General features: G+C 51.5%; 1 protein-coding gene across 2 annotated transcripts in view; it reads left to right on the top strand.

The window, feature by feature from the left end:
• Positions 1–20,614, top strand: part of LOC128420166 (leucine-rich repeat and fibronectin type III domain-containing protein 1-like protein) — a 68,144-nt gene that overhangs the window by 30,944 nt on the left and 16,586 nt on the right. For both annotated transcript variants that reach the window (XM_053401691.1, XM_053401692.1), the window contains exon 2: positions 6,795–6,951. The gene's annotated coding sequence lies outside the window, so the exon portion shown is untranslated. The remainder of the gene's footprint in view (positions 1–6,794; positions 6,952–20,614) is intronic.

A 20,614-nucleotide genomic window follows, 5' to 3' on the forward strand; every position in this document is an offset into this window, starting at 1 on the left:
TCCGTGCGCTGCTCTGGTTCGCCAGAAGCGGCTTAGTCATGCTGGCCACATGACCCGGGAAAACTGTCTGCAGACAAATGACAGCTCCCTCAGCCTGTAAAGCGAGATGAGCGCCTCAACCCCCGAGTCATCTGCAACTGGACTTAACTGTCAGGGGTCCCTTTACCTTTACCTTTATACAAGGGTTACCAGTTCAACATGAGGTCACTTTCTCAGACCCCTTTCCCAACACCTCTTAAGTCCCCATCACAGAAAGAACAATAAAACTCTTGACATCTCCTTGCCCTCAGGACTGGTCTGGAGATGGGCTTTCAGAACATTTGACTTGCTCAACTGTCTATTGTTGCCCCCTTGGTCACTCTCTGGGTGGGGGGCCCTGTTCCTGCTGCCTACAGTGACTTCCTGCTTCTTGGTTCATGGATGGAGGTGGAGCCCAAATTCACCTTTCTTTAAGGACCAAAATGGCGTTGGAATGAGCAGAAAAGTGTGGATTAAAGTGTCGCTTAAAGTGTGGATTTTCTACAAATTTATAAAGCTAGGTATCTTCCCTGAGCTGTCAAGTCGAAAGGATATAGTCAGGCAAAATATTTGTAACATTGTAACACCTTTAAGGATGTCCCCCCCCCCCCGGTGTCATTTCTGTAACACTAAGACGAGGCAGCTGGATCCGACCCGCGGCCCTTCTTGCCCAGCAATCTGTTCTCACAGCAGCCCACCAGCTGCCTCTTTTGTGGAGCCCGTAAGCAGAACTGGGCTGCCAGAGCTCTTGCGCAAGAGCAGCCCCCCCCCACCTTCTTGCCTTGCTGCTCTGGGTGTGGGCAGAGCCCCCGCTGCGCAAACCCCCTTGTTTGAGCATGCAAATCGCTGCTGCTGCTGCTGCATTATTTGTGGAAGCTTCAAAGCCCTCTCGTCATTTCGGCAGCGTCCTGGCAGGAGTGCCATCAAGATCTTTGTGTGCAGCTGTCGCAAGAGCCTCTGGCTTTCTGTTCCTATCCTGGGAGCCCCGTCCCCCCCACGCTTGTGCAGTTGTTGTTTGGTGTGGCTTTCAGAGCTCAGCATTGTCTAGGGATTAGGAGCGCCGTGTTGCACTTCAGCGACATAAAAGGCAGGGCTGGGGGAAACAGCGAGCTGTTTGTCAGGCTCCGCGCAGCCCTTGAAAGCCAAATCCTGCTGCTTCTCTCTCCTCCTTGCTCCTGCTGAGCTCACTTGGTGCGGCGGCTTCCAGTTCAGACACAGGCAAGGCAGACGAGGGAAGAAGGGGCATCCTGGGCTCCCTTCCTGAGCACATGGGCAGTGAAGGGGAGGTCCTGGCCTCCAAGTATATGTGGCTGGGGTTGGGAAACTCAGCCGGCCAGCCCCCAAGTGGGGGGGGGGGCTGTCCCTTTCTGCCACCTGTGGAAAAGCAAAGCATGGGTTGGGGGAATTCCACTGCACATAAACCCAAAGGGGCTTACAAGGTTGCCAAAATATCCGTATCTCATAATAAAGCCAAGATCAGGTGAAAAGCAATTCAGTTAAAAAGCAAGAGTGCTAAATGCATGAAACCACCATGAAAGCCTGGCAGGTTCCCTGATGTGCAAAAGGGTGCTCTCTGCAACATTTAGCAAAAAAGTGGGCTTGCAGAACAGACACCAGAACATCAGAGCTGACCCAGCAAAAGATCCTTCTGCAAGCCGGTTTTGCAGAAAGCCAGCTGGTCTTGACCATCTGCCTGATGCAGCACAAGCGGAGTGCTCTATTCTGCTTTGGCCAGAGCCCACCTGGAGTCCTGTGTCCAGTTCTGGGTGCCATAATATACAAAGGATGTGGACAAGCTGGAATTTGTGCAGATAATCAAGGGTCTGGAAACCAAGCCTTATGAGGAACGGTTGAGGGATTTGGTGGTCTTTAGTCTGGAAAAGAGGAGACTGAGAGGAGATTATACATCCATACCCCCCCCTTTATTTCCTTTCCTGAATTCAAACCCTGATCAAGATGGCTTACAACATAAAAAAATACATAATTGCAGTGCTTTTTTCCCGGGGACGACAACAAAAAGCATTTTGTGAATCTTTGTACTTTTGTCCATTTACTATATTTATTTTTCCCGATTTGAACTATGAAATGGTGATTGTCTTGAGTCAAAATGAGAGTATCCCTAAACATTTTTTTAAGAAAAAAAGCACTGGTCCAAGCAATAAATGAGACACATCAAAAAGTGCAATTGAATAGAACAATTGCCATGTGAATCATGATCTCTAAAAAATAAAGATGCAAAAAAATGGACGTCAGTAACAGCAGCAAAGCCCCCTAAACAACCCCCCAGCCCAAGAGTCTGTTCAGCAGTCCCAACTTTTGTAGCTGGAGTCTGTCAGGGCCCCCCAGGCCAGGTGGGGCAAGGCCTGGGCCAGCACAGACCCAGGGAAAGAGCTGGCCACTGGCCTTTCCAGGGAACAGCCTGGAGCCACCTCTTTGGGGCCTGGAAGTCACTGCCACATCCCCACATGGGGCTGGAATGGCTCTTCCACAAAGCCAGGAGGGTGAACTGGGCCAAACCATTTTCTTGGGAGGGTGGGGGGGTCCACAGAGGTAGAGAAAATCAGGTGCTCCTGTATCTTTAACATGCAACCTGCAGAAATCCACATTAAGCCTTTTGTGCTGTGGAAATACAACTATGGGGAAAGTTTTCCTTGTTGGCAATTTGTCTGAAATCTGATTACTCCCCCCCCCCCGCCCCCACCCTGTCCGCCCCATTCAAGCGTCCCATCACAACCAAGGACACAGCAAAATAGGAGCCGAGCAGGGCTGGGGTTTGTGGAAATAAGCTGTCTCAAGAGTCCTCAACGTCTTGCGTGTTTCGACTGCAGAGCATCCTCACCGAGGGAAGTCATAGACAGGGTAGAAAACTCATCTCTGTAGGTGTTTGCTGATGAAAAGCTGTGCTCAAAATGCTCATGCCACGCAGTGTGTGAAGGGCAGCAGTAGATTATTCCTGTAATTCCACCATTCCCTCCATGGTGCCCAGATAATTTTAGCTGCATGTTTGCATTGGTCCCCTGAGCCAACATAAAATCACGCCGAGTCCCTTTGAGAGCCAGCTGGCTCCACCATCTCCCGCCCGCCAGCCTTTGCTCAGGAACCCGGGCAAAAAGGAGCATGAAGAAGCATTGTCTCCACCCCACGGATCAGGACAAAACTTGGGGTGCGGTACTTAAGCCGTTTCCCAACTTCGCCAGGGCCCAGCCCTGCAGGTTCTGAATCTGGACAGGTTCAAGGAAGAGACCACAGCCAGGCAAACTGAACCACAAGGGCAGCTAAGAAGCCGGAACATTTATTGCTGCAACAAGGTTCCAATTCCCCAGCCAAAACAAGGAAGAAGCAGCCCAGAACAAAGGGCACATGGCTTCTTAAGAGTTCCCACAATTTCCCATGGTACATTTCACACGGTATCATGAAAACATCATACGTATGTCACAGAAAAGGTGTGGTGTCAGGCAGAAATGTGAGAATTGGACCGTTCAAGTACCCACAAACTATCCCTTTGTAAGGAATGTGGGTAGCGCTGTGGTCTAAACCACTGAGCCTAGGGCTTGCCAATCAGAAGGTCGGCGGTTCAAATCCCTGCGACTGGATGAGCTCCCGTTGCTCGATCCCTGCTTCTGCCAACCTAGCAGTTCAAAAGCACGTCAAAGCGCAAGTAGATAAATAGGTACCGCTCCGGTGGGAAGGTAAACGGCTTTTCTGTGCGCTGCTCTGGTTCGCCAGAAGCGGCTTAGTCATGCTGGCCACATGACCCAGAAAAACAGTCTGCAGAGCAGACAAATGCCGGCTCCCTCAGCCTGTAAAGTGAGATGAGCGCAGCAACCCCAGAGTCATTCGCGACTGGACTTAACTGTCAGGGGTCCTTTACCTTTACCTTCATACAAGGGTTACACAAGTTCAACCTTAGGTGACTTTATCAGACACCTTTCCTAACACCTCTTAAGTACCCATCACCAAAAGAACAAGCGAGATGAGTGCTGCAACCGCAGAGTTATCCGCGACTGGACCTAATGGTCAGGGGTACCTTTACCTTTACCTTTACCATACCTTCGCACCTCCATTTGCGCTTCCGGAGTCTCATTTCCCTCTGACAACCCCCAGTCTGGTTCCTTCGTCTGGGCTGTTAACACCTGGTTTGGCAGTGGGGGGAGGGGTTTTGAGGACCTGAGGATACACCTTGAGGATTATGGATTCCCCTTCCATTCAGGCCATGAGTCAGGTCCCCTCCCCTTACATTCTGGGACCACAATTTTATTACCTTTTGGAACGAAATAAAACCATCTATTTTTGGTGAATTTCTATGTTTCAAAAAATGGTGTTTCCTTGTCTTACGGTGGCACTGGGAGCCCAGTATAGGCTGTGGAACGGAGGAAGATGTATAGAAATCAGTGGTATCTCTGTGCATGTAATGCTGTGAGCCTTTGCTCAGGAGCTGTGGCTGTTGTCGAGTCCTTACAGTTCAGCATGCAAGCTCAAGAGGCCAGCACTTCTGATGCCTTGGCTGGGTACCGCCCCCCTTGTCCATAACAAGCCCCACAACCTCTGCTGCATCTAGACAAGTGGGGCGCTGCCTTAAAGAGAGCCAAAGCCTTGGCCCAGCCAGCTGAGCCTGCGTGAGACAGGAATGGCCACCAACCTGGAGGGATTGAAAAGAGGGGTTTTTTTAAAATGGGCAGAGCGAGTCTCACTATGCACTGCATGAAGAAGTATCCAACCCAGTGCTGACTACGGTGGCCCTGCAGGGTTTCAGACTCCCAGCCGTACCTGGAGAGGCCAGCAGGATTTGAACCTGGAGCTTCTGCTTGCAAGGCAGCTATGGCCCTCCAGGGCTCCAGGCGGGGGCAATTACAGGCCCTCCTACCAGGGCCGGAGCTTCAGGCATGCATCCCGGGGGTGTGGCGCGCCACCCACAGGGGCCTGGCACGCATCCTTCCCCCCCCCCCCTTTGGAAGGCTCTATTTTAGTTTTTAGTTTTTTTAATATTTAAATTTTATTAGTAGACGAAAGATATCGAAAAATAACAATACACAAAACACAAAAACCATCATTCAAAAAACAAATCCATATCTTACAAGTTAATAATATAAGCACTAAAAAGAAAAACAAACGTTGACTTCCACCAATCCCACAGCACCTCCTTTACCTCTCATTATGTCTTCCTGTTTTCCTGATCATCCTAGCATCTAAAGATAAATCCCTCTTTCTTATCCTTTCACTTTGCAAGGTTATTCCAGACTCAGCCAGATTTCTGTCCTCGAACCTTGACTTTTAAGGTATTCATTTAGGCACTCCCATTCTTTCTTTACTTTTTGGTCTTTGTCTTATTATGTCTGTCAATTTGGCTGATTGACATCCTGGGGGCGTGGTGCCCAGTGCGCAGGGGCAGCCGCGATGGCACCTCACCAGGATTGTGCCGCCAGGGGCGGTGGGCCCCCCCCCCGCACGCCAGTGCCTCCTACTGATCCAGGGTCGTTCTGCATGCGGCGCGCCTGCTTTCGCCAGGAGCTGCAGCCTGATGCCAACGCTGCCGAATTGCGACTCTGCAGCTGCGGTTGCCATGGCGGTCGGATGTTCCCCGTCTGCTTTGTCAGGTTGATGCTCTTAATTGGCCTCCAGCCGAGACCCTAGAAATTAGCCGTGGAAGGGAAAGATCTGGTGGCAGGCCTGGCCTTCAGTGGCGCACTCACCTGGGTGAGCAGCTGGGCTGCCGCAGATGAGGAGCAGGTGGACCTGGGGGGAACTGGGGGCCCCGGGGGGGCTGAGCAGGAGCCCCTGCCTTCTGGGACCTGCTTTCAGGTGAAGCTGCTGACAGGATTGCGCCTTTTGAGGAGACCTCCTTGCAGACGGGGCCCACTGGGGGTGGGGTGGGGAGATGCAGGGCTTGCCCCTCGCCCCCTGCTCCTTGGGGAAGGGGGGTTTGCTGGGATTGGGAACCTGAGGTCTCCTGGGAGATGCTACTTCTGGGAAAAGGGTCCTCTTGCAAAGTGGGGGCCTTTCAGCACCATTGGAGGAGGCTGAGCAACGAGAACTCAGCCCTCCCCACCCCAGAAGTTGTTTCTGTTGCGAAAAGTGTGCTGCGGTGGTTAGAGTGTCTATCCAGGACCTGGGAGAACAGGGTTCAAATTTCCCCCAACTTGGCCATGAACCTCACTGGGCAGCAAGTCACTGCCTCTCTCAGCCTAACCTACCTCACAGGGTGTAGGGATGATCGCTGGGTGCGGAGCACACTCCCCGCCCGCGCATGACCTTGGGGTGCGGGGCACACTCCCCCTCACAGACAAAGCCGGGGCTGTCTGAACATCTTGCCCTCTGTCTAACCTTTTGCGGTCTCAGTAGTCTGCGGTGTCCTGTCTGTAACCTTTGTGTCTGAGACCTTTTGTCTCCTTCATCATACACTGTGCAAGGGGAAAATGATGCGGTGGAAACAGGTGCCAAAATAACTTTGTGCCACCCCATGATCTCGGGACTGTAAAGGTCACAGCCCAAAATGTATCTGCCTGGGTTTGCATATTGTGTCAATAAAAGGAGCCTCCACGGAGCTGGCCGGCAGCTTGCTTGCAGCTCACCTGCATTATCAACTCCTGCCTCATGTCCCTCACTTCAACAGGGTTGTTGTGGAGGTTAAATGGGGAGGAGGAGAATGATGAATGCCACCTGAAGCTCCTTGAATAAAAAAGTGGGCTATAGATGCAATAAGAAAATGAGTAGGTGCCTTTGTCCTCTCAGGCAAAGTTCTTTCTGACGCAGCCTCCTCTTCCCTTCTTTTCTTTCAGGAGGGATGGCAGCCTGTGAGCCCCCCCAGGGGGGCTGGGCTGATGGGCGAATGGCGGATCTGTCGCTCCAAGGGCATCCTGTGCGCCTGAGCTCCTGATGACAGGCGGTCCGGGAGGCTGGAGCCGGCCGGGCAGTGAACTTGGAGATTGCTTGAAGGTAAGTGCTGCAACTCCCTGCCTCTGTGGTCAGGGGCCAAGCTGGGCTCTTCTGGGGCCCTCACTCCCCACACACATCCTGGGCATGTGGCAGAAGTTGCCTCCGGCACTCCCTCCCTCAAGGACTGTTGCTGAATTAGGTTTGATGATAAGGCGCAACTTCCCTGTTCCCCAAATTAAGGGGAAATTGCCGTGAAGGGAGATTTGAGCCTGCGCGTGCGTCAGCAAAGCTCTGCCGCGAATGCAAAGCACTCCCCCGCCCCCCAAAAAGGTCACCACACCCAAGATGAAACCCCCCACCCACCCAGGGCTGTGTTTTGTTTTGGAGTTAATTTGCATTTTAAGCTCCTGTGATTCAATCCACCGCAGCACACCTGCCTCGTTTGCCAGCGAGTAATTAGATTGCTGTTCGGCATCTCGCAGTTCTCCGCTCTCTCGCAGCTCGATTCCGTTTTATGTTGCGGGTTTCAATTAAGCTATTAACACATTTTATGATTCAGAAAATCGAAAAGGGGGAAAAAATCATTCTCTTCCGGCGGGTGAACTCGAAGGCATTTTTGTATCCGTCCAGGAGGCAGGGAGAGAAGCGGGGATGCGCTTCAGGTGACCTGGACAATTCTGTGCGTCTGCCGGAGGAGTCGACATCGCCGTCTTCTCCAATTTGCAGGGCTTGTAATAGGAAACAGGTCTACTTGAGCAGAGCACACAGGCGCTCACCTGAGCTATGGGGAGGGCAGCATGAGGGCCGTCTTTGTTGGGGGGTGCAAGGGGTGCGGGACACCCCGGCACCGAATTCTGGGGGGCACCAAATGTATACCTGCTGTATACCGGTCCCTCTCAATCGCCGGCAGTGAAAATCAATGGAACGAAAGTTGTCCCTCTCTGTTGCTGTTACTCCATAGCATCAAATATTCCCGATGAGTCAGGAAACAAAAGCAGTTATTTCCGCTGAGTCGTCGTTACAGGTGAGCGGATTTCCCTACTCTCAAAAAGGTCAACAACTTTGGCTTCCCTCCCCAAAAACCTTCGAGTCCACCCACCCCACCAAAACTAAATGTGGGGTCGCTGGGCAGATCTTTGCACTCCGGCAGCACATATGCTAAAGATGGCCCTGGCGACACTGTGGGGAGGGGAGGTGCTTGTGGGGTGTTTCCTGTGGGGGCTTGTGGGGGGCCCAGAAGGCACTGGTTTCTTTTGCTTTTTCTAATAATATTTTCATTAAATTTTCAACAAAAATAACAAAATTAAAAAACAAACAACAACCACCACCACAAACTACACACACACACACACACACAGTATCACATCCATAAAATGGGATTCTCTGAACCCCGTGACTTCCCTCCCCACACAGTTCCTTAAATTTCCTTTTCAACTGCATATCATTTACATTCCAAGTTATTTTTTTCTACTTCAAATCCCCAGTACTTTTTTTAAAGTTACAAGTGTTCTTAAAATCCTGCCAACATATTAACCTGTTTACAAGACTTTTGTAGATGCATGATAAATATTTCCCATTCTTATTTTAAATTTCTCATCGTCTTGATTTCTGAGCTTTCCAGTTAGTTTCGCCATTTCAGCGTAGTCTATTAACTTGGTTGGCCAGTCAAAAGGAAGACAATCCTTTATGTCAGATGTTGTAAATGCAGTTGCTGGCGGTTTCTGCTGCGTAACCACTGACTTGCTCGATGTTGACACTTCCATTCCACCTTAAGGAAAAGGCATGGGATTGTTGTGTGTCACATGTCTGTTTACATTCCAGCACAGTATGCTGGGAACTTCCATTTGTGTATCGCTTTTGCTTTACCCGTTCTCTCTGGGACGACACAAGAGAGAGAGAGACGACAGGTTTCCTTGTCCTGATTTATGATTAATAAATCTATAGTTATAGTATGAGTTCACAAGCCTCACGCCTATTCTGTGTGCACAGTACACTCTGCTAATAGCGTGCCCTGGCTCTTGAAGTCCGGGTCGCTGATTTATGTTGGAGCACGGGCCGATGGATGGAGACGGCACAGCTGGGGCTTATCAGCTGGTCCCCCGGCCCTCTGCATGTCAACACTCATGCTGCTGTTGTTGGCTTCCTTCTGTCTCAAGAGACAATGGAGTGTGCCTCCAAGGGTGAAGTCAAATTGCCTTCCTTGCTTTTTTGCTGCATTTGCAGCACCAAAGTGATCTCCGCAGAGAGTGAACCTGGGCTGCCCCGCTGGTGGGGTCCAAAGGAAAGCAGAGCAAAACGTTTGGCACCAGCTGGGCTGCAGGAGTTGCCATAAGGAGGCAGACAAAATGCCCCCCAGCCGCCTTAGGGACTCCACTGTGGACTAGTGGAAGCTCTACTCCTCAGCCTTCTCTTCCCCCAAAGACATCTCGCAAGGAATCACAGAATTGTAGAGTTGGAAAGGGACCCTTGGGGGTCATCTAGTCCAGCCCCCTGCAATGCAGGAATTACAGCTAAAGAACCCAACCTCTGTTTAAAACCCTCCAAGGAAGGAGAGTCCGTTCCACTGTCGAGAGGTTCTTCTTGTTATTATTATTATTTATTGAATTTATTTACCTGGAGGTCTCAGGGCAGTTCACATAAAAGGATCACAGTACATAAAATAAAAATAAAAGCAATAACCCAATAATACCCCCCCCCCCGCAAAAGAGCCATATAGGCCTGGTTCAAAATGAATGTTTTTGCCGGGCGCCTAAAGGTGTATAATGAAGGTGTCAGGAGAACTTCCCTGGGGAGAACATTCCACAGATAGGGAGCCACTGCAGTGAAGGCCCCGTTCTTGTGTTGCCACCCTCCAGACCTCTCAAGGAGGAGGCATACGAAGAAGGGCCTCGGAAGATGATCTCAGGGTTCAGGGAGGTTCATATGGAAAGAGGTGGTCCTGGAGGTATTGCAGTCCTGAGTTGCTTAAGGCTTTATAGGTCAAAACTAGCACTTTGAATTGGGCCAGGAAACTAATCGGTAGCCAGTGCAGTCGGATCAAGAATGGTGTAATATGCTCAGACCGTCTTGCTCCGTTGAGCAGCCTAGACACTGTATTCTGCACCAGCTGAAGTTTCCGAACCATCTTCAGAGGCAGCCCTACGTAGAACACATTGCAGTAATCGAACCCTGAGGTTACCAGAGCATAGACAACAGTAGTTAGGTCTTTCCTGTCCAGACAGGGGCGTAGCTGGGCCACCAGCTGAAGCTGATGGAAGGCACTCTGGGCCACTGAGTTCTTAACAGACTGAAAGCTCTTCCAAATGTTGAATCTCCTTCCTTGTCATTTGAAACCATCGGTTTGGGCCTTACCCTCTGGAGCAGCAGAAAATAGGCTTCACCTTCTTCCACGTGAAAAGCTCATTGGATATTTGAAGGTGGTCTTCGTGTCTTCCCTCCCATCTTCTCTACTAAGGGACTGCAGCTCCAGCTGCACACTTAGCAATGAGATCCTGGGGCACGGTGACCTTGGTCTGCTTCTTTGGGTTTCCCGTGCTCTCACTGCGCACGCGGGAGCATCTGAAGTCGGTGCTTCTAATGGGCTCCTCTGCTCTGCTTCTCCTTGGAGAGAGAGATCATCGCAAGGCCAAATGCCTGGCTGGCTTCTGCTTCCCAAATACACCTGAGAGTTTCACTCTGGTTTCAGAGCCCAGCCTCCTGAAGTCTTCTCGGGTCTGCCCACCTTGTTGGGCCGGGCTCTCCCAAGGAAATGGCAACGGTTGGCATGGGTCAACCCAAGCGCTGTCCTCCTGACCCCCAGAATAGTGCAGCTGGCCCACCGGCCAGGGGGCCTGTGCAGCCCCCTCCTCGCCACTGCCTTGCCTGCCCTTGCCCCAAAATGGGGAGCAGCAGGGCTGGGTGGGTGACTCTGCCCTTCTGCCCACAATCTGGGTGGGTCCAGCGGTCAAGTGTGGGAATGTTCAGGGATGCAGGAGAGGATATATTGTCTGATAACAGTCTTTCCAACTTGTGTTAACAAGTTCACAATTTAGCAGAGTAACATTCCCCCTTTTAAACTTGCAGCGGATGCGTTTGCTCAGGCTCACTAAAGCCTCTGTAATAACTGTTCTGGTATTTCCCCCTTATTCCCTCATTAAAGATAAGACACAACAAAGTCTTCTACAAAAGTATAAAAAGGTTTACTCACACATCATTCTGTTCACAATCGGATCCCAGAAGGCAGACTTAGCTTAGAAAAGTAACATATACCTGGAAACTATCTCATAAGAAGACAGTCCCTTTGTCCTCTCTTGGCTGGGGGCCAAGAGAGCATCTTTGGCTAAGCAGATGTTGCTTCTTCAATGCATGTAGTCAAAGAGAGAGAAATGGCTGCCCGGCCCTGTGCTTTTGTTGTTACCTGCACAGGTGAGGCCACGCCCACCTCTAGTCACATGCAGAGGAAGTCTGTCCCAGCCCAGAAGGAAACAGGAAGTTTACCTGTTGGCTGGACAAACATTTCTCCCCATGTGTAAACATGTTCCCTCTAGGAACGTTGTACTTGACTGCTCTTGTGTTTCACATCCCACATCAAGAAGGTGGTTTCATCACGTGCAGGAGAGGGAAGTGAGGGGCTGGTGGGACTTGTCCACCTGGGAAGGGAACCCATCCGGGAGAAGGAAAACTCTGACTGTAAACTTCCGCTGCTTTGCAGGAGAGGAAAAGGCTACACAAATCTGGAGTCCCTAAGATGGTTGGATGGCGCCTTGCATGCCTCCTTCTGGCAACTCCTGCAGCCAAACTGCTTTCCTTTGGATCCCATCAGAGTCGCCTGGGCAGCCCAGGACTTCCAGACACTCTGCCCAGGTTCCACCCCGAGGAGGTCACTTTGGTTCTACTAACGCAGCAGCTTGACTTCACCCCCAGAGGGGCACTCCATTTCACTTGAGGCAGACGGGTGCCAACTGTTGTGTGGAGAAGCTAAGAGGAGCCCCAGAGCAGCCCCTGGACCAGGCCCCGAATGGACCCACGTCCCCAGCCCCGTTTCCCATAGTGGCTACCAGGTTCCCCCACGGGAAGCCCCACAAGCAGGACCAGAGGGCAAGAGGCAGCCTCTCTCCTCACTGTTGCCCCCTCCAGGGACTGGCCTTCAGAGGTCTGAGGCCGTGCAGGGAACACCAAACTGCTTAAGTTTTATTTCAATTAATTATTTGTATTTTACGCATTGTGACCAATTCTGACGGCTTATCGCTTTTAGCAATAAAGATTTCATTCATTCATTCATCCATCCCACAAAGGCAAGCCGGGAAGCAGTGGGAGAGGAGTCAAGCAGGGAAGTTCTGCCGGGCCCCATCTAGGCTGTTCCAGCCTGAAAGCTCCCCCACAGATTCTCCACAGGGGGGCTCCTTTCACCTCCCAGCCCGGGATAGTTATTTCTCCCAAACTAAGCAAATTGCAGGAGTCTAAACGGCCCCTTTCCGGATTCAGAATTCTGAATATTGCTGCCTTGCATAAATAGGTTCCTCAGAAGTGGGCAGTTGCACCAGCTCCCACCTCCATCAGTGAGGGGTTAAGTGTTTCCAGTGAGCTCCCTCGGGTCTCCTAATTGTGCTTTGTGCTGGTTGCTCAGTTCAGCAGAGGCCAGATCCTGCTTTGGGTTTTCAGGTGCCCCAATGGGAAACCTGCAAGCAGGACTGGAGCCCAAAGAGTCCTCTCCCCTTCACCAGTTTCCAGCAGCTGGGACTCAGAAACACATCTGCTTCCAGCTTCAGAGAGAGAAGACAGCCCTCAATAGCCCTGTTCCCCTCCAGGAGTCTGTCTAATCCTCTTTTTAGAGCCATCCAAGTTGATGGCCATTGCTTCTTCCTGTGGCAAGGAGTTCCACAGTTTACCTGTATGAAAAAGGACTCTCCCTCCTCCCCCAAGCCCATCTATGCACTGTACTGTTTTCTGCTTGAGGCAAAACAGGAAATGCCACTTGCCCTGCTCCTGCCGCCACTGCCTTTTCTGGTGCCAGTGTGCCCTGCCGCACCCTCTGTTGGTGGAGAAGTGCCACCATCTTCTTCACCAGCAAGGCTGTGCTGATTTCGAGTGAGAACTTGCCCCAAATGGATGTGATTTGCCCAGAATCAGTGCCATTGGCAGCAGTGGTTTGGCAGACAGGGCACCCGCTGGCATGCTGCCTGGGGGGGGGGCTTCTGTCATCTGATACAGTGCCTAACGGCTAGGCCAGCTCTGACTCAGCTGCCACCTGCCTTTTCGGACGCGGCTGTCCAGTTTGTGGGTGAATTTATGTCCTGCCATGGATGTTTCTGGAATACTAATGTGACTGCTTAGTTGTGTTTGGGGGAATCCCCTTCATCTTGGTTTTCTTTCTATTTCTTGGGTCTCATAAAACAATAATAGAGTCATCTAGTCCAACCCTCCAATGAAGGAATCATAGAATCATAAGAGTTCAGAGGGACCCCAGGGGTCATCTAGTCTAACCCCCTACAATGCAGGTATCTCAACCAACACAGCCCTGACCGGTGGCCATCCAACCTCTGCTTAGGAACCTCCAAGGAAGGGAAGTCCACCATCTTCTGAGAGAGACAATTTCCACTGTCAAACAGCTCTTACCCTCAGAAAGTTCTTCCTCACATTTAGTCAGAATCTGCTTTCTTGGAACTTGAAGCCAATGGTGAAAGTCAAACCCTCCAGGGCAGGAGAAAGCAAGTTTTCTCCATCTTCCATGGGACAGTCCTTGAGATATTTGAAGGGGGCTCTCATATCTCCTCTTAGTCTCCTCTTTTCCAGGCTAAACATACCCCTTCTAAGTGGATAAGGAAAAGTCTTTCTCCTTCTCTCCTAATGCTAGAACTCGCATTAGAACTCGCAGCTGAGCGTTGGAAGATTTGGGACAGATAAAAGAAAGTCCTTCTTGACACACTGCAGAGTTCAACTATGGAACTCTCTCCCACAGGAGGCAGTGATGGCCACCAAAATAAAAAGGTAAAGGGACCCCTGACCGTTAGGTCCAGTCGTGGCCAACTCTGGGGTTGCGGCGCTCATCTCGCTTTATTGGCTGAGGGAGCCGGCGTACAGCTTCCGGGTCATGTGGCCAGCATGACTAAGCCGCTTCCGGCGAATCAGAGCAGTGCACGGAAACGCCGTTTACCTTCCTGCCAGAGTGGTACCTATTTATCTACTTGCACTTTGACGTGCTTTCAAACTGCGAGGTGGGCAGGAGCAGGGACTGAGCAACGGGAGCTCACCGTCGCGGGGATTCGAACCGTCGACCTTCTGATCGGCAAGCCCTAGGCTCTGTGGTTTAACCCACAGCGCCCCCCGCCTCCCATGGCCACCAACTTAGATGGCTTTAAAAGAGGATAAGACAAAGTTGTGGAGGAGAAGGCAATATGTGGCTCTTATCCAAGAGGGCTGTGCTCTGTCTCTGCAGTCAGAAGCAGCAGTGCTGAATCCCAGTTGCTGGAAAACGCAGGAGGTCAGAGGGCTTGAATCCTGCTTTCTGGTTTCCTATAGGCATCTGTGCTGGATCGGGCCCCTTTGGTTTGATCCGGCTGCAGGCTTTTCTTAAGTTCTTCTGACATCCCCCCTATTGAGCCTGAGTTGACAGAAAGGCCAAAAGTAGTCCCTGCTCCCCAGTTGCACCTGGATGGAGGACTTCAACTTGTTCTCCCCCTCCAAAATAATTTCTGGCCATTCTGTGATCCCTCTCCTGCTTGTTCTGCATATGACGCGGTCACTGTGGTTTCCCCCAGACCCAGAAACCGCTGCCTATGCAGCCAGAAACCATTCTATCTCCCACACCCGCTACACATAGGCAGCCTCCCTTGCAGTCTCCCCATGCATAAAATCTGCTCTTGTTCGCTGAATATTTCATGGCGAGGCAACAAGATCTCCATCTCTGAATAAACCACTCTAGCCTGGGAGGGTTTTGCACATGTCGGAGCAGATGGCTGCTGCCTTCTCCAGGGGCAGCGGAGGGTTGGCCTGGCCTGGCCTGTTCTCCTCACCATGGAAGGGGAAGTTCAGCTCACCTGGGGCAAGAGGCTCCGTTTCTCCTCACAGGTGCCTCATTCTAGACACAGTGGGCTCAGATCCACTGCCCCCCACACCTCCCGGTGGTTGTCAAACTACTGATATATCCGTGGAGATTCTGGGAGCAAAGGAGGACAGGTTGCCACCAAGCGCCAATTTGCCTGACAGCCATAGCACATATTTTGCAGTCTGGGGAGGGGGGAGATGAGAGGGGGAACTTGCCCCTCCCCACCTGCTTGCCCGGTGGTTGTCAAACTACTGATATATCCGTGGAGATTCTGGGAGCAAAGGAGGAAATTTTCTCTTATTGTATAACATGCTGTGAATTTAATATCATATTAATATCATGCCAGAGCCCCCCTCCCCAATTGCCTCCCACCCACTCTGACCCCTCTTTTCTGCCTTATTTAAAAAGGTAAAGGGACCACTGACCATCAGGTCCAGTCGTGGCTGACTCTGGTGTTGCAGCACTCATCTCGCTTTACTGGCCAGGGAGCCGGCGTACAGCTTCCGGGTCATGTGGCCAGCATGACTAAGCCGCTTCTGGCGAACCAGAGCAGTGCACGGAAATGCCGTTTACCTTCCCGCCGGAGCGGTACCTATTTATCTACTTGCATTTTGACGTGCTTTCGAACTGCTAGGTGGGCAGGAGCAGGGACCGAGCAACGGGAGCTCACCCCGTTGTGGGGATTCGAACCGCCGACCTTCTGATCGGCAAGTCCTAGGCTCTGTGGTTTAACTCACAGCGCCACCCTTTAACGCCACACCAAAGCTCATCTCCTCCGATGCTGTCCTTGCGTCACACTTTGCTTGCGGCCTTGCTATAATTCCCAAACTTTTGCAAATAATAATAATAATTTATAATAATTTATTATTTATACCCCGCCCATCTGGCTGGGCCTCCCCAGCCACTCTGGGCGGCTTCCATAAAAACCAAAAATACAGTAAAATATCACACGTTATCACAAAGGACCGTGATTTTGTCTTGGAAATGAGCACTGTCTAGTAGTGCTGAGAACTGCAGTTTCCCCTCTCTTAATCTGGATATGTGCGGATTCCCCCCCCCTTCAATCACTAAAGCGAGAGAAACTCCCTTTCTAATGCAAATGAATGTTTTTAGCACCCACAACGTGAGATGTGGCGATGGAATGAAAGGATTGTGTATTTTATGGGCTCCAATTAGCGCTGAAATATTAAAACATTAAATATTAAATGGGGATCATCCTAGAAGCTGCTGCAGAGAACTGAAATAACCCAGGAGAAGGGGGCTGGGGAGGGGCAATTCAGCCTCCGTTGGGGCCAAAGGTGCAGGAAAGGCAAGCTGGGAGCAGAGGAGCCTTCAGGTCGCGAGTGGCTGGTGTGTCTTGTGATGCTGCTGACTTCAAGGCTTCTGACTTCAGGGCTGACGACTCCTGACTCCTTCGCAGCTGCTTGTCTCAGATAATTGGCCCCCCTTCAGATGAAAGCAAGACACCACTTCAAGGCCTCGCCACCTCGCTTTCAAAGGACTTGGGGGATGTTAACCAGAAACATGTGGTGTTGTGTCAACACCACGTGGTGATGGTGCCCAAAATAGCCTCGAGGGCTCTGCGCTGGCACACCTTTCGTGCCCTTCCTTTGCCTGGGTGAATTGGGGGCAGGCTGATGTGGGGAGGGGGGGGACTATTCAGCAGTCGCAGAGTCTGAATGCAGACATGAAAACTCACTCATCGCCCAAGGGCCATGGACTCACAGAATGGCAGGCTTGGGAGGGACCCCAGGGGTCATCTAGTCCAAAACCCTGCAATTCAGGAATCAGGAATCACAGTTTTGTACTCTTAGTCCAGTTCACTTTAGAGGAAGGTTATTGATGGCTTCCAACAGGACAGCCAGAGGCAGCACATGATTCTCAATGCCAGTGGCTAGAAAGCGCAGAAGGGGAGGCTTCCTCTTGTGCTCAGATGCTGCTTCCTGGCTTTGTTTGCTTGCTTGCTTGCTTGCTTGTTTAACTTATACACCACCCTATACAGTGGTACCTCGGGTTAAGAACTTAATTCGTTCTGGAGGTCCGTTCTTAACCTGAAATTGTTCTTAACCTGAGGTACCACTTTAGCTAATGGGGCCTCCCGCTGCCACCAGAGCACAATTTCTGTTCTCATCCTGAAGCAAAGTTCTTAGCCCAAGGTAATATTTCTGGGTTAGTGGAGTCTGTAACCTGAAGTGTATGTAACCTGAGGTACGACTCTATCCGGAGGTCTCAGGGTGGTTCACAGAAAAGATCATATTATATAAAATCAAATAACCCAATAACACCCCCCCAAAAAAGAGCCACCTTTTAAAAGGGTATGGGATGTCCATCAGGTCAACCAAAGGCCTGGTTAAAAAGGAACATTTTTGCCGGGCGCCTAAAGGTGTATAATGCAGGTGCCAGGAGAACTTCCCTGGGGAGAGCATTCCACAGATGGGGAGCCACTGCAGAGAAGGCCCCGTTCTTGTGTTGCCACCCTCTGGACCTCCCAAGGAGGAGGCACACAAAGGAGGGCCTCAGAAGATGATCTCAGGGTCCAGGTAGGTTCATATGGAAAGAGGTGGTCCTGGAGGTATTGCAGTCCTGAGCCATTCAAGGCTTTATAGGTCAGAACCAGCACTCTGAATTGGGCCTGGACACTAATCGGTAGCCAGTGCAGTTGGATCAGGATCGATGTAATATGCTCAGACCGTCTTGCTCTGGTGAGCAACCTGGCCGCTGAATTCTGCACCAGCTGATGTTTCCGAACCGTCTTCAGAGGCAGCCCTGTGTATAACGCATGGCAGTAATCTAACCTTGAAGTTACCAGAGCATAGACAACCGTAGTTAGGCCATCCCTGTCCAGAAAGGGGTGTAGCTGGGCCACCAGCCAAAGCTGATGGAAGGCACTCCGGGCCACTGAGGCATCTGGGCATCTGGTTGGCCCCTGGAGAAGGCCCTGCAGGTCTTGATGGGCCCCCTTTGGGCTGCTCCAACAGGCAGGCTCTTCTTATGTTCAGTTTGGCCGTCAGAAGTGGTATCTGCCTGAGTACATAGTGAAGACATTCAAGGATTAGCCTGCCTGGCGAGGGCCATGATGGGGCAGGGAGCAGCGAGAGAGCAGTGGCAGGATTTCCTTTCCCCGCCTGCCGGGTCTTTATAATCCCCTTGGGCTTGATGGGTGCTGCACTGTAGCAAACACACTGTGGCCAGTGAGCCTGGGCTGTGGTTAGTGGTCAGCTCCTGTGAGGATGGCCAAAGGCAGGGGGGCCGAAAAGCAAGTGAGGGACATAGCAAAGGGGAATGGAAAAGCTCCTTTTCTGGCAGCAGAGTCCTTGATGTTTTGGAGCCATCCATGGACAGCAATGTTCTACTCGCAAAGAGCTCAGCGGATGACTTTTCTCTTCCTCGGTTTGCCAGGCTGTTTCCTGAGAAGGGAGGGTCCTGCTCTTCCTCCTTCCCTACTTTCTTTCTCTCCACCCCCACCCCACCGTATCCTGAAAAATAGTAAAATGCCAAAATAACTGCTGTGAATATTCATGAAACACCCTGAGTTGTGCCAGAACCAGATGCCAGAAAGGGCAGCTGAAGGAAGGTGGTTTCTATCCAAGAGTCTCTGGGCTTTTCCAGGCCTCTGAATTGCTGGACTTCAGCACCAAGGCCAGCTCCAGGCAAGAGGCTCAGACACCAGAAAAGCACAGAGGAGAATTGGGGTCTTCCCTGTTTCCAGTGTTTGCCCAGTGTTTTCTAGGCGCAGGTCGGAAGGGGAAAACATGCTGTTTCCCACTGAATCAGAACAAATGTCAAGAAAACCTGGGAAATAGCAGGGAAATCAGTGGGGCAAAAGAAAAACCTCTTGAACCCGTGCCTGGAAACCACAGGGCAAACTGAAGCGTAAATGAGCCAATTGTCAGTTCCCAACGGTATTTTTCTAGACATAAAGAAAAGCTACATGCACAAACAGAAACACACAACCGGAGGCTGTTGTATCGTAAAGTCCTCGTAGGACGGAAGCGGGGCAGCTGTTCTCCTGCTTGCCGCTTTTAGAAAAGCATCTTTGGCGCTGAAGATGTGAGCTGAAATGAAAGGCAACTATGGGCAGATCCTGCTGGATCAGGCGGAAGGTCTAGCGCATCCTCCTGTCCTCACAGTGGCCCTTGAGATGCTTGGAGGAAGCCCCCAAGCAGGAGCAGAAGGTCCTCCTCGTGGGACATGCAGCCAGCAGGGCTAATAACCTTTGGTTGCCTTCCCTCCAGCGTGTCTCCCCATGATTCATGGACTTGTCCTCACGCTTCAGCTTCCAGGCAGCTCTCTCCTTATTAAGAGGCTGCTGTTCTTGGCTGTGCGGCTCAAGACAAGCTACAAAACAAGAGTAATTGGTTCTCATGAATATTCCTTCTCCCCCCTAACTGAGCCTTCTCTCCTGCACTATCTTCTCAGTCTCCTGGCAGGCTGCATGCATTACGCACTTTAATAATCCCACTTCCAAACAACGCCAAACACTGATTTCTGTGCGCTGATTGATAGTTCCACACATCAACGGAACTCTTCCACGCAGGACTCAGGAGAGGATGAGGGTTGGGAAGGTTGGTGGGTGTTGTGAGTAGGGGGGGTGGGGGAGGGGATCCTCCCAGCTTCCCACTCAGGGCAGATGGGCTCTCCTCTCACTTTGCCTGAAGCAGTCTGTCCCTTAGATCTTCTTAGAACCACAGACTAGTAAGGTTGGAGGGTATGCTGGGCCTGAGGGTAACCTGAGCAACGCAATCCAGGTCTGGTCCAGAATCCAAGGGTTCTGCAAGGAGTCAGTCTGACAGGGCCAAGGCAGGTCACGAGGCAGGGAACCAGGCAAGGACAGGTACAGGATCTCAGGCAAGATCTGGCATACAGCAATGTTGTTCCCGCAACCTGGGGCGGGGTCCAACAGCCTTTTATCTCTGATGGGGTAGCGGCCGGTCCTGATCCCCCAGCGACTCACCTCCCTGTCTCGCCCGAAGGTGAGCACTCCTCCTGCGAGTACTCAGGTCTCTCCTTCTCTGCAGCTTGGGAGATGTCAGTGGGTTACTAGACCCAGGGGCTGCCTCAGCCTCCCCTGACCCAGTGGAGCAGCTGTAAGCTGTAAGTGATGGCCCAGCTGAAGGCAATGAGGGAATCCCCGCATCTGGAGCCAGGGCAGGCTCAGGCCCCTGACTCGGCCCAGCTGGTGCTTGTTGCAGGGGAACCTGTGCAGACTGGGACTCTTCAGGATCAGGCCCCAGACTTGGTTCAGATGAGGCAAAGGATCTGGTGCAGACTGAGTCTCCTCTGGTTCTGAGTCCGAGCCCAAGTCCCAGGCCATCCCAGAGGGGACCCCAATGGTCATCTAGTCCAACCCTCTGCAATGCTGGAATCTCAGCTAAAGCATCCATGACAGATGGCCATCCGACCTCTGCTTAAAAATCCCCAAGGAAGGAGAGCTCATCAACTCCCAAGGGAGATAATTTCCACTCCTGAACAGCTCTTACTGTCAGAAAGTTCTTCCTGATGTTTGGTTGGAATCTCCTCTCCTGTTGCTTGAAACCATTGGTTTGGGTCCTGGCCTCTGGAGCAGGAGAAAGCAAGATTGCTCCATATTCCATGTGGCAGCCCCTCAGAGATTAGGAGATGGCTCTCACGTCACTTCTCAGTGTCCTCTTCTCCAGGATGAACATCCCCAACTCCCTCAATTCCTCCTCATAAGTCTCA

The sequence above is a fragment of the Podarcis raffonei genome, chromosome 8 (assembly GCF_027172205.1).
Source record: "Podarcis raffonei isolate rPodRaf1 chromosome 8, rPodRaf1.pri, whole genome shotgun sequence".
Taxonomy (NCBI): domain Eukaryota; kingdom Metazoa; phylum Chordata; class Lepidosauria; order Squamata; family Lacertidae; genus Podarcis; species Podarcis raffonei.